Source organism: Styela clava, chromosome 4 (genome assembly GCF_964204865.1).
Source record: "Styela clava chromosome 4, kaStyClav1.hap1.2, whole genome shotgun sequence".
Lineage (NCBI taxonomy): Eukaryota > Metazoa > Chordata > Ascidiacea > Stolidobranchia > Styelidae > Styela > Styela clava.
Window position 1 is genome coordinate 1,093,713 of NC_135253.1, and position 17,734 is coordinate 1,111,446.

General features: G+C 32.6%; 2 long non-coding RNA genes across 2 annotated transcripts; both read right to left on the reverse strand.

Annotated features, from left to right (window-relative positions):
- Positions 1-241: 241 nt before the first annotated feature.
- Positions 242-1,800, reverse strand: LOC120348424 (uncharacterized). The gene is made up of 3 exons (XR_013475234.1): positions 1,624-1,800; positions 1,057-1,140; positions 242-760 (listed from the first exon to the last, which is right to left on the reverse strand). It is a non-coding gene; the product is annotated as an uncharacterized LOC120348424 (long non-coding RNA).
- A 1,831-nt stretch (positions 1,801-3,631) lies between these two features.
- On the reverse strand, positions 3,632-4,650 carry LOC120345159 (uncharacterized). Its single transcript, XR_013475054.1, has 3 exons — positions 4,610-4,650; positions 4,049-4,132; positions 3,632-3,755 (listed from the first exon to the last, which is right to left on the reverse strand). It is a non-coding gene; the product is annotated as an uncharacterized LOC120345159 (long non-coding RNA).
- Positions 4,651-17,734: the final 13,084 nt, after the last annotated feature.

The window sequence follows — 17,734 nt, forward strand, 5'->3', positions numbered from 1 at the left end:
ATGATATTTTGGAATGGCAATAATATTGAGAAGCATTCAAAAAAAATTTCAACCATCCGACCATTTCAGAAGGTATATAATTAAAACACGAAATTCTGAATAAAATATCGAGAAACATTATACACAACATATCTCAAATGTTCAATAAAGTGACGTTTTCAGTGGGGCCTATAAATGCGAAACGAAATTTTGCCATGTCAACTAAAATGAGAAACATTACACCAAATATATAATTCAAATGTCTACCTATCAGGGCGCCTAATTATAGCAGTGATTGATTATACAGTCAACTATACAAGCGATCAAAATGAAATTATTGAACCTCAATATCAATTTAGAATCTTTGCACAATTTATTTAAAATTTTTGCATCAACTCGGAAAAAAAAAACATGATTGGTATTTTGAATTTATAATTAAATAGTAAAAATGTATGCCAAGTATGTATACGAATGTGGATATGCTCACTAGGTTAAGTTGTTGAGGAGAGACAAGATTATGCTCACTGCCGGTTCATCTTTATGAATTATACAGAGATGTCTTAAAGCTTTACAATAAACTTCTCGCAAGATATACCAATCCGTGCAATTATTTTTCTTTTCGTCGTTTCTTTTCTGGTTCGCGTTTGTTTAGAAGCTTTTTTTTTAATTGATTTACAGCTTTTTTCTTTTCCATATATATGGTTTTCTTTGAAATCACTTAAATTGCTTATTGAAAGTGATTCTAAAGATGGTGCGGTATAGTCTGTTGACTTATCTGAAACTTTGGTCAAAAATACATGCATAAGTCACAAAACATCATCACAGTGTTTTAGTCCAATTCAGAATTACGCTACTCTTGATTGATCGAACAAACGAAATGTTTGAAATGGATAATTGCATTATTACTCAAATAAACCAGAGTTTCTAAACGTTGTACTACAATTATTCGTAGATAGCTGCGCTATTTGTGATGGGCTACAAATGATATTATGATTTGGTTTATTACCATTCATTGGTATCAATTTACGATACTGTATTTAATAATAAAAAACTAGCATAGCAAACTCATTTAGTCACCTCCTGGCACAGCTTTCTCCGAATCACTACCCGCATTTCCGTCTGCCAAGTTCTGAAACGTAGGCTATCTCGTTGGAGAGTCACCTACATGTGAACAAAAAATACAGCCCGGTGAATAACTAGATGAAGATGGTAAAATAACACAGGGACATGTGCCAAATCACAAAACAAAATTGCTAGCAATGCAATTCTTCAAAACTGTTTTCCGAAGATGAAATATTCTAATCTAATATGAAGCGGTGTATTAGATATTTTTATTTACACCAAGCTATACAAACGTCAACTACTCGATTCTCGTATATCCTTCTGTTTCGACAAAAAATTGAATTCATTGAATTTTCACAATCTTCGTTTGTATTTTCATCTGGTTTTAGAAATCCTTCTGAATTACACACTCTTACAAACGCAAACCCGGTCGTAGCATTATTCTGATGGTCAGATCAGAACTACGACCAGTAAAAGCATAACAGTATCAGTAGTCTATATTTTGATAATCTGGATTACGTGAAAAATCTCAACACCAAAAATATAGTAACCCTAATATTAAAAATCGTTATGACTAATCACCTTATCCGATGAGTGATGATTTCCAGCAGCATTCCTCGGTGACGTTGAAATCCTTGCTTATTATGACTCGACTTCAACTCACTGGGTAACTGATAACACCTGACACAAAAGACTTGGATCGCTACTCCAAACACAACTGTTCTATTTTATCTAAATTTCGGCAATCACGCACTCATGAAGATCCTAATCCCCTCACGGCGACCAGGTTACTGGCGAACAAAACGACAAACGTGGTAAAGTTCTCGGCGAACCCGACAGTTTTACTATTGCGACACAAAGCCTCTTTAGTACGGAGTTGTGAATTGAGGTCCTTTTCAGTTTATTGAGCTTATATTGCAAAAAACAGAACAGACGATCTTCATGTTCTGCCTGGTTATTGTATCAAAATTATCAAACTTACTCTCCCAAAATCGTAAAAACATATACCGAAAAATTAAAAGATTTTTGCATAAATAAAATGTCCACTTTATGTACGAAAATTAAACCCGTTGATTATAAACCAGCAGAACTACTGTCCCATTAAAGTTGGCGAAAATGTGCAATTATTTGAAAAATATTGAAAGAACATATTAATTTTGATACTGTTTTATCAGAGAAAAAGAGATTTCAGCAAAATATCGCAAAACGTTTTAATTATGGAACGTGGAATAATTAAGCGGATAGGAAAATGTCTACCCAATTTTTCCGTCTACATAACTGTCGCTTTTTTAGCACGGTATGTCTACTTAACTACCGTATTAGATATAATAATATATATATAGGGTAGTTAAACGGACCTGCCATAATTGCAGTACTTAAGCGGACGTCGTTCCTGTGTCCGTATCATTGTTTTTAAATACGTGCTTGGAGAGTGCGAGAGCCGTTGACAACTACGGAGAAAAAGAGTCAACACAATCCTCTCGATAACAGATATAAAATTTTTGTCCGCTTAATTCGTCCACTTAATTCAGACCACCAAATGTTTTAGCCTATTTCGGCACTAAGCCGGACCCCTCTTATATGTCGCCCTGGATGTCTACATAAATGATGTTGCTTATATACAAAATATATATGTCAAATGTCCGCATATCCGACCACCTAAGTGTGGCATACAACTATTGAAACAAAATTCTGGAATCGTATTGAGAAATCTTACACAAAATATATCTCACACACTTAAGTGTGTGAAATTTAACTGAAATACAAATTTCGAATACTAATCCTATTTTGATGTTGTGGAAAATTGCTCAAAATTTATCTCTAATGTTCACCTATCCGATAACTTGAGAATTACAAATATTATAAAACAAAATTTTGAAACCATATTGAAAAACAAAACAGAAAATAAATCGCAAATCGTCATCTACTCAGCTACGTAAGTGTGTCATGTAAATGCAAAATGATATTTTGGAATGGCAATAATATTGAGAAGCATTCAAAAAAAATTTCAACCATCCGACCATTTCAGAAGGTATGTAATTAAAACACGAAATTCTGAAAAAAATACCGAGAAACATTACACACAACATATCTCAAATGTTCAATAAAGTGACGTTTTCAGTGGGGCCTATAAATGCGAAACGAAATTTTGCCATGTCAACTAAAATGAGAAATATTACACCAATTATAACTCAAATGTCTATCTATCAGGGCGCCTAAGTATAGCAGTGATTATACAGTCAACTATACAGGCGATCAAAATGAAATTATTGAACCTCAATATCAATTTAGAATCTTTGCAGAATTTATTTAAAATTTTTGCACCAACTCGGAATACAAAAACATGATTGTTATTTTGAATTTATAATTAAATAGTAAAAATGTATGCTAAGTATGTATACGAATGTAGATATGACCACTAGATTAAGTTGTTGAGGAGAGACAAAATTATGCTCACTACCGGTTCATCTTTATGAATTATACAGAGATGTCTTGAAGCTTTATAATAAACTTCTCGCAAGATATACAAAGCCGTGCAATTATTTTTCTTTTCGTCGTTTCTGTTCTGGTTCGCGTTTGTTTAGAAGCTTTTTTTTGAATTGATTTACAGCCTTTTTCTTTTCCATATATATGGTTGTCTTCGAAATCACTTACATTGCTTATTGAAAGTGATTCTGAAGATGGTGCGGTATAGTCTGTTGACTTATCTGAAACTTTGATCAAAAATACATGCATAAGTCGCAAAACATCATCACAGTGTTTTAGTCCAATTCAGAATTACGCTACTCTTGATTGATCGAACAAACGAAATGTTTGAAATGGGGAATTGCATTATTACTCAAATAAACCAGAGTTTCTAAACGGTGCACTACAATTATTCGTAGATAGCTGCGCTATTTGTGATGGGCTACAAGTGATATTATGATTTGGTTTATTACCATTCATTGGTATCAATTTAAGATACCGTATTTAATAAAAAACAAGCATAGCAAACTCATTTAGTCACCTCTTGGCACAGCTTTCTCAGAATCACTACCCGCATTTCCGTCTGCCAAGTTCTGAAACGTAGGCCATCTCGTTGGGGAGTCACCTACATGTGAACAAAAAATACAGGCCAGTAAATAACTAGATGAAGATGGTAAAATAACACAGGGATATGTGCCAAATCACAAAACAAAATTGCTAGCAATGCAATTCTTCAAAACTATTTTCCGAAGATAAAATATTCTAATCTAATATGAAGCGGTGTATTAGATATTTTTATTTACACCAAGCTAAACAAACCTATACTGAGTGGCGTCAACTACTCGCTTCTCGTATCTCCTTCTGTTTCGAGAAAAAATTGAATTCATTGAATTTTCACAATCTTCGTTTGTATTTTCATCTGGATTTAGAAATCCTTCTGAATTACACACTCTTACAAACGCAAACTCAGTCGTGGCATTATTTTGATGGTCAGATCAGAACTACCACTAGTAAAAGCATAACAGTATCAGTAGTCTATATTTTGATAATCTGGATTACGTGAAAAATAACCCTAATATTAAAAATCGTTATGACTAATCACCTTATCCGATGAGTGATGATTTCCAGCAGCATTCCTCGGTGACGATGAAGTTATTATGACTCGACTCCAACTCACTGGGTAACTAATAACACCTGACACAAAAGACTTGGATCTCTTCCCCAAACACAACTGTTCTATTTTATCTAAATTTCTGCAATCACGCACTCATGAAGATCCCAATCCCCTCACGGCGTCCAGGTTACTTGCGAACAAAACGGCAAACGTGGTAAAGTTCTCGGCAAACCCGGCAGTTTTACTATTGCGACACAAAGCCTCTTTAGTACGAAGTTGTGAATTGAGGTCCTTTCAGTTTATTGAGCTTATATTGCAAAAAACAGAACGGACGATCTTCATGTTCTGCCTGGTTATTGTATCAAAATTATCAAACCTATTCTCCAAAAATCGTAAAAACATATACCGAAAAATTAAAAGATTTTTGCATAAACAAAATGTCCACTTTATGTACGAAAATTAAACCCGTTGATTATAAACCAGCAGAACTACTGTCCCCTTAAAATTGGCGAAAATGTGCAGATATTTGAAAAATATTGGAAGAACATATTATTTTTGATACTGTTTTATCAGAGAAAAAGAGATTTCAGCAAAATATCGCAAAACGTTTTAATTATGGAACGTGGAATAATTAAGCGGACAGGAAAATGTCTACCCAATTTTTCCGTCTACATAACTGTCGCTTTTTTAGCGCGGTATGTCTACTTAACTACCGTATTAGATATATATATATCTTGGAGCAAATGATTACGGTATTCACATGAGGTGACAATCATACAATTGGGACACGAAATATTTTGACGCGTAACTCACCACAAAGTTCGTTATCTAATCATTCAACATTTTCAATTCCAAATAGCAAATCAAGTCTCAACGCGAAGCAATCCACATCGGTGGTATCGATAAGAATATGTAATGAAGTTGCCTTGACTGAGGCTGCTTCTGTTGACCACACCCAAATTTTTGACCAATAACCCTCAATGATTTCGCTCTCGATGTCTTTGTTACAGTGTATATAAAATAAGTTAAACGAAGTCACACTTTATTGATTTGAAAGATGATGCACTCCGAATAAATTTTGACCAATAATATTCATAACCACTGCGATTCATTGATTTGTTCAAAGTGAATTTCTTATATATATTTCCTCTCCTTATTCGGGTACAAGGGGGAGAAAAAGGTCCGGCACTACTTTGACAATGATTTGAACCACACTTTGTGATATCTCTCACCAATTCATGCTACGAATTGTTTTTTTGCAATACATATAAAACTTTTGATATGTCGGGAGTATGTATTTCACACAAATATTTACTTAACTCAATTCAGGATATATATATGAACTTACTTTGAAAGCTTTATTGCCTTTATCACAAATTTTTATAAACTCGTGATGAATTAGCTTTAGTTGAACAAATGAGCAAACATATATATGCTTGAAGTAAAATTAGCATTAGAAATACAACAGAATTTTCCACGGCGTAACTATAGGTTTTATATCCGTGCCAATTGCATACCGCCATAATAATGAAAAGATGCCGAATTTCGTTTTACTGCATGGTTTCGTTTAATTTTATGAACATTTCTCTTTTTCTGGGTATTTATTTCAAAGCATAATAAAACAGTCAAATAATATTCTTGCAGTAAGGATTTTGAAACGTAGTATCATATAATATGATGGAATGAAGAATGTCGTGATCGATATTCCTTACTGTAACTTTTCTAAAACTTCGATTTCGAAAGTCATTAATTTCAGAGTGATTTTTATTTTCTGAATTATATTCTGCCGTTTTTTTTGCGTAAACCTAAAGCTTTACAACTGTAAAGTACACCTAGAAAATGTACAGATATATAACAGTACATGGAAGAGAATTGTAAACAAAGCTGTAGAAATCATGTAGTATCTCTGGAAACGTCATTTTCTATCCCGTCTGATATCTACATGGAATGACTTACATCTGACGATATAATTCTGAAAATCTTGCTGGAAAAAGGTTGTTTAAACTGCATTAAGCATGCATCCTATTTCTAACAGCGTGCATTACTGTGGTTATAGATATCCATAGCCATCCAACCTCGTTCATTTATTACAAATGTGGTTTGACACCAAATGAGAATGTAGACTGGTCTCAAGCAAGTATTTATGAACGTATTTGATGTATGAAGTATACATGCTAAACTAATGGAATACTTCAATAAGTAATTATGCGAACGCTTGCCCTTCGAAATGGGGTACGGCAATTTTGGGAAACTCTTTAATACCCAATTGCAAATAAGATCAAATTATATTTGACTTTTCTTGATAGATACCTTCTTCAGTCTGATATCTGTCATCTAAATCTCAAGATGGAATGTTTTCGAGAGTAGTCAATTGTCAAGCTATAAAAAATATCACAAATGACGTCCAAGTCATTTCGACCCGGCGTACTGGTATCTAAGATTACACCACAATTTTCAGATTGGTTCAACGTTTCTTTCCTACAAAAACTCTTTGCAATTCCGAGGATTTTTTTCATTAAATATGTCATTCAAGAAAAGAACTTGGTCTGATGACTATTTGAAGTATGGCTTTACCTGCTCAACTGAACGTGACTCCAATGCGAGAATGGCGTGAAAATTGCCCCTTTTGAATCGAAGCCACGTATCTCTCAATTGGTTACCGAAAAACAGCAGCAGAAGTATCACTAATAAATCTAATGAATAATTGAAGTTTACTGTTTCTTGCAAGTTATTCTGCTACAACCAATGGAGCAATCAGTTTTTCAGATCCGATAGTAAATAAAGCAAGTATTCCAAACATTGTCTATCAAACAAACAGTGAAATTGGTGAATATTTGTCTGAAAATTTATTTGCTATATCTTTCTATAATAGGATGAGTGGATATAATATGAGTCAAACAATCCAATTTTCGGCAGTGGCATTGAGAAAAATTTAGAGGCGATGTCACATTCAAATCAATCGAAGTATTTCTGACGCCAAGAAGATCTTCCGCTGTTGGATATGGTGTTGGTGTAAACACTCCGATCCATCGAATCCCTGAAAAATTTGAGACTTTGTTGTAATAAACGTTGTATTATGAAAATATTTACTGTAGTGAATATTAGTAAGAACTGATCAAAACTAAGTACACCAAGGTATCCGTTTTGGTATCAAATTTCACACAATTTGGATTTTATTTCATTTTATTAGAATTTGACATCTGTTATTTTGTGCGTGACTGATTGCGCTGGAAACACAATGCTACTATGTTTTTTTTGTCTCATTTAACGCATTTGATGTTTCTCGAAACGGGGACTTAAAGTATAAGATTTCTACTCATGTTTACTTTCACGCAAAGTAAAAACTAATTTGTTCCCTGCAATTGTTACACTTCAAAGATTACCTTCAAATTTATTACAATCAACAGCAAGAATATATGTTAAATAATCTGATGCAAATAAGATCTTTGTGTTGCTATTCACATGAGATTCAACTGTAAGGATAAACACATAAGTAATACAAATGTTTGTGTTACAAGTGGTCACAATAGAAAGTAATGTACAAATATTAAATAAATCAGATCATAAATTAGGATTTCCATTAGATTTCTTCCGTTTACTATTGGGTTACTTGGTATATATTATACAACAGTATCGCATATCGCCTTTTTGTTATGGTGATAGATTGCAACAGTGCTTAGTTTGTTTTTTTAAAAAGGCATAAGTTTCGGTATTTTGTCAGATCTATGACTTTCTATTTTTTAAAACTTTTGCTTAAAGATGCTAAGCTATTATATGATATCACAAAAACTGTGTTGACGTGTGTTGGAGATTTTTCTCCAAGATATATTATCGCATGATGTTTGCAAATTCTCCTTGTAGAACTTAGGTTCATTTGTGCATATACTGTGTCCATGTCTATTTGATTTCGATTGAAAAAGCCTTGGCATCGAAATTTCTTAGACCTTTTCTGAAAAAGTTCATACGCGCAAATCTAAATTCTTCCAACCAAGAGTTAGTTATTGTAAAATTACATTCTCACGTAAGTTCGTTTTGGCAAGTGAGCAAACGTTTGTTGCAAAACTATATTGGCGAAAAAATCCGGGTTGACAGTAGCTTTATTTTAGGAAATGTAATTCGTGCTCTCGAAACCATATTCTCGCTTTCCGCATAAAGCTATATTTTCAAAATTTTGCAGCTACATTTGCCCACGGCCTGCGAACCTGAATTTCGCGATCCTATCAGAATGCATTGTGATAAATATTAGTTGTGCAGGCGAATCCTTTTCTTATCGGAGTTGGGTCGATAACACAGACACAATGGTGTGACATGTGAATAGAGTACATGCATCTAAAATACATTGACTGTTTATGTAAATTATTCGAATGACTCTCTCTCTATATATATACATATGCATATGCTATATTTTGCTGCAGTTGGGCCACTCGTTTTCTGTGGCATATAATGAGCTACTCGCAGCGTTATTTTTAACGGTTTTTAATAAAAAATGGTATGACAAAATGTTACGCAAGTAATACAGTTCGTTTAATATAGTCGAGTTGGTGCCCAATCGTGGCCGGAGTCGTTTCAATTACATATTTGACCTTTGACCCCCAAATAAATAAAAATTGTTGTGTTGAAGCTGTACTGAAAATTCTAGTATTCTCGAATATATTTCAATAAAAAACAACTGAAAATAATATTATAATCAAAATTCATTGAATAATTTTCGAGAAAATAGGGTTCAACATTTTTTTATTCATCGTTTTTTGGTCATAACTTTTGATATAATTAAAACAAACAAAAAATGTTGTTACCATTCAATTGGTATTTGAGAGACGCATTCAACGATATCTTACTTAATGATTGGATAGCTGAAAAAAAATTTAAAATTTTGAAATTTGCAAATAAATGGGGTTGGGAAACTACTTATTATCGCATATCGAATTGAGTTACTATAGGGTTTCATTGATTATAATTTGATTTTCCGCCTTTGATGTTCGTTTTTTTGTTGTATTAAAATACATTTGATTATAACAAGTGTATTGCACGTGCTTTCCATCAACTTCAGGCAAAAAACTCAAAATATCGCTTCAAGATGGATGGTGATGTTATCAAAAACGCAATTTTCGCCGTAATTATTAGGTTTTCTAGCGATAATATAATGTATTAGCAATAAAAAGTATTTATATGAGCAAGTTAAAACTAAACCTAGTATCTTGGTACTTCACATCATTAAATCGAACCTTCACCTGATTAATTAACCATTTTTTAAACAAATATAGTTACCATTTCGGGAACGGGAAGAAGAATCGGCGATGTATGAAAACTCGAATTCTCGCAGAATTAAATCCAATAGCCCGGTCTAGGAAGGCAATTAACTTTTCCTTTCCCATTGAATGCAAAGTTTCGTGTTCTGATGACCGTGAGTTTGCTTAATCATATAATTCAAACTGAAGAACAAATATAAATATTAACCGAAAATTAATATTTACCGATATTATAACTGTTTTCTGACAATATTGTACACGAGAGCGCCTCAGTGCACTGCCCATTTTTGTAAAAGATGCGGGGCCCGCAAGGGTGGTAGTACGTGGTCTTCGAACGTACCGTCGATCACGCGCTTCGGTTTTGCTCTACCTTCCCGTTCCACATTACGCCGTTATTATTATCACAGGTGTTCTCACTTTTGCACAACCTAATTCATTTTTGTTATAATTTGATATGTTTCTCCCATTGTCGGCACTTGCGAGAGAAGTGGAAGGGGCAAACGAAGTGTATTTCATTACAACAATTAATCATCATCGCTAAAAACACTAAATAGGTTTAACGTTGTTATACACAATTTTAAGCACTGGACATATCTTTTCACGTTATGAAGTTTGTGCAAGGCCCGAGCATAATTTGATAAATATCATAGCATTTAGTATGTCGAAACGCTTATCCGACTTTTCAGACCACAGAAACTATCCAAAAAAGATGTACGATTTTGTATTCGAGATATAAAATAATCGTTAATTCCATCGTGTCGTCATATGGTTTTCTAAGTGAAATTTATTTTGGCGTCATAACAAAGATGTTCATGTGATATGATGTCATAAATTAATATAAAAATTTCCGTTTACGGAAGATCTGTATGTTAGTCACGCGAGTATACTAAATAATAAGTTGAATATAGAAAACTAATAAACCGCATTACCAGTAGACTTAAAACAACGCTCACCCATGCATGACGTTACAAAGTAAAAATGACTATGCTCACTCATGCATGAATGACGTTACAAAGTAAAACTGACTACGCTCAGTCATGCATGATGTTACACAGTAAAACTGATTACACTCACCAACGCATGAAGTTACAAAATAAAACTGATTGTGCTCATTCATGCATGACGTTACAAAGTCAAGCTGACTACGCTCACCCTTGCATGAAGCTACAAAGTAAAACTGACTACGCTCACTCATGCATGAATGACGTTACAAAGTAAAACTGACTACGCTTAGTCATGCATGAAGTTACAAAATAAAACTAATTGTGCTCACTCATGCATGATGTTACAAAGTCAAGCTGACTACGCTCACCCTTGCATGAAGCTACAAAGTAAAACTGACTACGCTCACTCATGCATGAATGACGTTACAAAGTAAAACTGACTACGCTCACCCACGCATGAAGCTACAAAGTAAAACTGACTACGCTCACTCATGCATGAATGACGTTACAAAGTAAAACTGACTACGCTCACCCATGCATGGAGTTACAAAGTAAAACTGATAACTGCTCACCCATGCATGGAGTTACAAAGTACAACTGACTATGCTCACCAATGCATGGCGTTACAAAGTAAAACTGACTATGCTCAATCATGCTTTAATGACGTTACAAAGTAAAACTGGCTACGCTTACTCATGCATGGCGTTACAAAGTAAAACTGACTACACTCACCCAAGCATGAAGTTACAAAGTAAAACTGACTCGTTGACCCATGCATAAAGTTACAAACAAAATGAAACAGACTATGCTCACTCATGCATGAAGTTACAAAGTAGAACCGACTATGCTCACTCATGCATGACGCGTGAAGTTACAAAGTAAAACCGACTACGCTCACCCATGCATGACATTACAAAGTGAAACTGACTACGCTCACTCATGCATGACGATACGAAATTAAAATGACTATGCTCACTCATGCATGAAGTTACAGTAAAACAAACTACGCTCACCCATGCACGACGTCACAAAGTACAACCCCAAGAATGAACCAACTACGCTCACTCATGCATGACATTACAAATTAAAACTGACTATGCTCACCCATGCATGAAGTGGCAAAACTGCCATTCGAAGTTGCAAAGCAAACCGACTATGCTCATCCATGCATGAAGTTGCAAAGTAAAACTGACTATGCTCCCCACCCATGCATGAAGTTTCTTGGTGGCCTCTCACTACATTTCTTTTGGTGATAGCCTTTCGGCATATTTGTCTAGTATCTAATATTACTTATCACTTTAACTGTGGACTAGCTCTGTCATTTCGAAACGGAATAGAACAAGACAGTCAAAATCGATCAAAGCAAATAAATTTATTTTATTATACAGATATATTTTCTCCATTTATTATATATATATGCAAAATACAACTAAAACATATTGCAAAGTAAGTGGAGTAGTCACATATTTAATTAAATAATCTAAATAAGTTTGTAAGTAATATATATTCAATTGCATATAGTAACATTGCATTTTTTAATAATTAAAATAAAAAAATTATTTTCTAAAATGTTAAAATATAATACCGAGCTTCCACGTGGACCCAAGAGGTGTCGGTTTTCCCACTCGTTAGGACTTGTTGATGGGGTCCTTTCGCGCTTCAGAAAAATCTGAAACGCCCTATGCCCATATTTAAATGCCAAAAGTATACATGACTATACCAATGAAACCACAGTGGACACTCAAAACGTTGACTCCCACAAATAGTGGCTTGTCAAAATTATAAAAACCCACCCAGTCATTAAAGCATTATATTTTACCGCGTCGTGATTGTCTTCACAAATCTTGTTCGGCTTCTTCAATTTCTCGGTAAGTAATCTTCTGAAAACAAAACCATTTTAATAAAAATATTCAATAGAATCGAAATTATTAATAAAATTCACTTAATTGAACTTCCTATCATTGAAAATATCCAAGCCTAATAAAATTCGTAAAAATATTTACATGTAATTTGAAGAATTTCCTTGTATCAGTCTTTTCCTAATTTCTTCCGTGCCTTCCTAATTCTGTGCCTGAAAACCCAGAATAACGTTAAAAAACCTACGCCTAATAAAATTCGTAAAAATATTCACATTTAATTTGTAGATTTTCCTTGCATCCGTCTTTTCCTAATTTTCCCAGTCCCTTCATAGTTCTGTGCCTGGGAAGCTAGAATAATATTAAATATATCTAAGCCTAATAAAAACCCTATTATTCCTAATGGCGGGAAGGGGTCTAAATCTATCTATACCAAATAAAATAATAAAAACAAAAAGCAATGGCAACCCCTGTTAATATTTTTCTTCTTATGTCAGTGTCACGATATCCTGGTTCCTGTTGAAAATTTCTTGAAAATAGAAGAGAAATAAATGATTATGACAAACACAGGTAGGAAAATATGGATATAGCATGTTACTAAAAAAGCTTTATTAATTATTAATAAATATTCAACATCGGCAATAAACTTAATACTACGTGCATTATTGTATCAGTATTAATATAATCAGAAAAATAGTATATCAAACTAAAATCAAAATGAACACTAGATGGAAAAACATGTAACATATTTACCGGTATTTTTGATTTGTCTCTGGTTCCGTCTTTTTTAAATTTCTTCAGTGTCTTCAAAATTTTTTTCTGTGAAGCTAAGATAACATTAACAATATCTAAGCCTAATAAAATTTGTAAGAATATTTACATTCAATTTGTAGATTTTCCTTGTATCAGTCTTTTCCTATTTTCTTCGTTGTTTCTTTGTATCAGTTTTTCCCGACTTTCCCATTGCCTTCATAATTCTTTGCCTGAAAATCTAGAATACCATTAAAAATATCTAAGCCTAATAAAAACCCTATTAATCCTAATGGTGGGTATTTCTAACGGTTGGAATGGGTCTAAATCTATCTCTAACAAATAAAATATTAAAAACAAAAAAGCCATGGCAAGCCTTGTTAATACTTTTCTTCTTTGGTCGGTGTCACGACATTCTGTTTCCTGTTGAAAATACCTCAAAAATAGAACAGAAAATATTGATTAAGACAAATAAGATAGGCAAATATGGATAGAGCATATTACTAAAAAAGATTTATTATCAAATATTCAATATCAGCAATGAACATAATACTTCGTGCATTACTGTATCAGTATTAATATGATCAAAAAAGTATTATATCAAACTAAAATCAAAATGAACACTAGATAGAAAGAGTAAGCCTGACTAATGAAACACTTGTAACATACATACCGGAATTTCAGATTTGTCCCCGATTTCTTTTTTTTCAATTTCTCCATTGCCTTCAAAATTCTGTGCCTGATAAGCTAAGATAATATTAACAATATCTAAGCCTAATAGAATTCGTAAAAATATTTACATGTAATTTGTAGATTTTCCTTGCATCTGTCTTTTCCTAATTTTCCCAGTCCCTTCATAGTTCTGTGCCTGGGAAGCTAGAATAATATTAAATATATCTAAGCCTAATAAAAACCCTATTATTCCTAATGTCGGGAAGGGGTCTAAATCTATCTATACCAAATAAAATATTAAAAACAAAAAAGCCATGGCAACCCCTGTTAATACTTTTCTTCTTTTGTCAGTGTCACGATATCCTGGTTCCTGTTGAAAATATCTTGAAAATAGAAGAGAAATAAATGATTATGACAAACACAGGTAGGAAAATATGTATACAGCATGTTACTAAAAAAGCTTTATTAATTATTAATAAATATTCAATATCGGCAATAAACTTAATACTACGTGCATTATTGTATCAGTATTAATATAATCAGAAAAATAGTATATTTAACTAAAATCAAAATGAACACTAGATGGAAAAACATGTAACATATTTACCGGTATTTTAGATTTGTCTCTGGTTCCGTCTTTTTCAAATTTCTTCAGTGTCTTCAAAAATTTTTTCTGTGAAGCTAAGATAACATTAACAATATCTAAGCCTATTAAAATTTGTAAGAATATTTACATTCAATTTGTAGATTTTCCTTGTATCAGTCTTTTCCTATTTTCTTCATTGTTTCTTTGTATCAGTTTTTCCTAACTTTCCCATTGCCTTCATAATTCTTTGCCTGAAAATCTAGAATATCATTAAAAATATCTAAGCCTAATAAAAACCCTATTAATCCTAATGGCGGGTCTTTCTAACGGTTGGAATGGGTCTAAATCTATCTCTAACAAATAAAATATCAAAAACAAAAAGCCATGGCAAGCCTTAGTAATACTTTTCTTCTTTGGTCGGTGTCACGACATTCTGTTTCCTGTTGAAAATACCTCAAAAATAGAAGAGAAAATATTGATTAAGACAAATAAGATAGGCAAATATGGATAGAGCATATTACTAAAAAAGATTTATTATCAAATATTCAATATCAGCAATGAACATAATACTTCGTGCATTACTGTATCAGTATTAATATGATCAAAAAAGTATTATATCAAACTAAAATCAAAATGAACACTAGATAGAAAGAGTAAGCCTGACTAATGAAACACTTGTAACATACTTACCGGAATTTCAGATTTGTCTCCGATTCCTTTTTTTTTTCAATTTCTCCATTGCCTTCAAAATTCTGTGCCTGATAAGCTAAGATGATATTAACAATATCTAAGCCTAATAGAATTCGTAAAAATATTTACATGTAATTTGTAGATTTTCCTTGCATCCGTCTTTTCCTAATTTTCCCAGTCCCTTCATAGTTCTGTGCCTGGGAAGCTAGTATAATATTAAATATATCTAAGCCTAATAAAAACCCTATTATTCCTAATGGCGGGAAGGGGTCTAAATCTATCTATACCAAATAAAATATTAAAAACAAAAAAGCCATGGCAACCCCTGTTAATACTTTTCTTCTTTTGTCAGTGTCACGATATCCTGGTTCCTGTTGAAAATATCTTGAAAATAGAAGAGAAATAAATGATTATGACAAACACAGGTAGGAAAATATGTATACAGCATGTTACTAAAAAAGCTTTATTAATTATTAATAAATATTCAATATCGGCAATAAACTTAATACTACGTGCATTATTGTATCAGTATTAATATAATCAGAAAAATAGTATATCTAACTAAAATCAAAATGAACACTAGATGGAAAAACATGTAACATATTTACCGGTATTTAGATTTGTCTCTGGTTCCGTCTTTTTCAAATTTCTTCAGTGTCTTCAAAAATTTTTTCTGTGAAGCTAAGATAACATTAACAATATCTAAGCCTAATAAAATTTGTAAGAATATTTACATTCAATTTGTAGATTTTCCTTGTATCAGTCTTTTCCTATTTTCTTCATTCAAATATGGATAGAGCATATTACTAAAAAAGATTTATTATCAAATATTCAATATCAGCAATGAACATAATACTTCGTGAATTACTGTATCAGTATCAATATGATCAAAAAAGTATTATATCAAACTAAAATCAAAATGAACACTAGATAGAAAGAGTAAGCCTGACTAATGAAACACTTGTAACATACTTACCGGAATTTCAGATTTGTCTCCGATTCCTTTTTTTTTTCAATTTCTCCATTGCCTTCAAAATTCTGTGCCCGATAAGCTAAGATACTATTAACAATATCTAAGCCTAATAGAATTCGAAAAAATATTTACATGTAATTTGTAGATTTTCCTTGCATCCGTCTTTTCCTAATTTTCCCAGTCCCTTCATAGTTCTGTGCCTGGGAAGCTAGAATAATATTAAATATATCTAAGCCTAATAAAAACCATATTATTCCTAATGGCGGGAAGGGGTCTAAATCTTTCTATACCAAATAAAATATTAAAAACAAAAAAGCCATGGCAACCCCTGTTAATACTTTCCTTCTTTTGTCAGTGTCACGATATCCTGGTTCCTGTTGAAAATATCTTGAAAATAGAAGAGAAATAAATGATTATGACAAACACAGGTAGGAAAATATGTATACAGCATGTTACTAAAAAAGCTTTATTAATTATTAATAAATATTCAATATCGGCAATAAACTTAATACTACGTGCATTATTGTATCAGTATTAATATAATCAGAAAAATAGTATATCTAACTAAAATCAAAATGAACACTAGATGGAAAAACATGTAACATATTTACCGGTATTTTAGATTTGTCTCTGGTTCCGTCTTTTTCAAATTTCTTCAGTGTCTTCAAAATTTTTTTCTGTGAAGCTAAGATAACATTAACAATATCTAAGCCTAATAAAATTTGTGAGAATATTTACATTCAATTTGTAGATTTTCCTTGTATCAGTCTTTTCCTATTTTCTTCATTGTTTCTTTGTATCAGTTTTTCCTAACTTTCCCATTGCCTTCATAATTCTTTGCCTGAAAATCTAGAATATCATTAAAAATATCTAAGCCTAATAAAAACCCTATTAATCCTAATGGCGGGTCTTTCTAACGGTTGGAATGGGTCTAAATCTATCTCTAACAAATAAAATATTAAAAACAAAAAAGCCATGGCAAGCCTTGGTAATACTTTTCTTCTTTGGTCGGTGTCACGACATTCTGTTTCCTGTTGAAAATACCTCAAAAATAGAAGAGAAAATATTGATTAAGACAAATAAGATAGGCAAATATGGATAGAGCATATTACTAAAAAAGATTTATTATCAAATATTCAATATCAGCAATGAACATAATACTTCGTGCATTACTGTATCAGTATTAATATGATCAAAAAAGTATTATATCAAACTAAAATCAAAATGAACACTAGATAGAAAGAGTAAGCCTGACTAATGAAACACTTGTAACATACTTACCGGAATTTCAGATTTGTCTCCGATTCCTTTTTTTTTCAATTTCTCCATTGCCTTCAAAATTCTGTGCCTGATAAACTAAGATAATATTAACAATATCTAAGCCTAATAGAAT